Source organism: Cephus cinctus, unplaced genomic scaffold (genome assembly GCF_000341935.2).
Source record: "Cephus cinctus unplaced genomic scaffold, Ccin1 Ccin1_scaffold0525, whole genome shotgun sequence".
Lineage (NCBI taxonomy): Eukaryota > Metazoa > Arthropoda > Insecta > Hymenoptera > Cephidae > Cephus > Cephus cinctus.
The window spans coordinates 68,796-69,914 of NW_014333186.1; the positions used below are offsets into that span (position 1 = coordinate 68,796).

At 36.7% G+C, this 1,119-nt stretch overlaps 1 protein-coding gene across 6 annotated transcripts in view; it reads left to right on the plus strand.

Moving 5' to 3' along the window:
* The window catches only part of LOC107268360 (protein bric-a-brac 2), a 16,895-nt gene that overhangs the window by 5,878 nt on the left and 9,898 nt on the right, over nt 1–1,119 (plus strand). The window lies entirely within an intron of this gene.

Consider the following 1,119-nt stretch of genomic DNA (forward strand, 5'->3'; position numbering starts at 1 on the left):
AGAAAAAAAAATAATAATAATTAATCGTCATCGGCACTACCTTCACGAGCCGTGCCTCGACTCGCCATACTCTTCTTATCCTACCGGCGACGAGCATCCTTCATCGATATAGGGGAGTAATTAATTTTTTTTTTTATATTATTTGTACCGCGTGACCCGTTCTTTCGCTATGAATCTGCTTCAGGCCGTTCATTACGCGCTGCGGTAAACGAACCCAAGTCTTCAGATAAATGTCGATTATCAATGACGCTCGAAAACTTATTGGCGAGGATTTTGCGCGCTGTACTGGCAGCCAGCCTTACAGAATAACATGGTGACGCCTATCAAAGGTGTTTGCGTTTGATAATTTTATTTGAAAAAAAAAAAGAAAAAAAAATCGTTGAAAGAAAAGTAATAACAACTCCCATCTTGCAGTATAATCGTAAAACCAGTATATATAGAAATAAATAATTATATCGTAACGAGGAAAACTCTCGCCAACACAGACTGATTATTCCGTAAGAGTAAAAAGTTACGCGCCGTTATACATAACTTCATTACGTAATTATTATTCTATCATACGACTCTGAACTCCACGCGGCATCGACAGTTCATTCACTGACATATTCAAATCGTTCGATCGTCTCCCGATGTGATAATGATATATAACGAAGGTAGTTGGTCCCGTAGGAAATATGAAATACGATATTAGTAGTATTATTGTTTTACTGAACTAGGCGATGATACTCGGTGACAACGAGAGCTTTAACGTTCGTTAGATTATTAATTATAATTATAAATAAATTCAGCGTTTATATATATATGTATACACACATATACTCACATAGTATGTGGTACTCCTCGTCGACGCAGGTCTCGTTTGTTCGAATAGTCCTTTAAGAGTGAGAAAGAAAATTGAAAATTAAAAAAAAAAAGATAAAAAATAGCGAATGCCTTTCCCTCACTTTGTACAATATATAGTATATGTGCTGTAGGAAGGTTTTCGATGCTCAATCAATGATAAAATTGTAATTTCTTATCGTCCCTCGTAATCGTGAGATATCGTTTGACACTATATCTATAGCTTGACAGTGACAGCTACGCCGACGCCAATCGATATCCTTATAGGGTGGGAGGGAA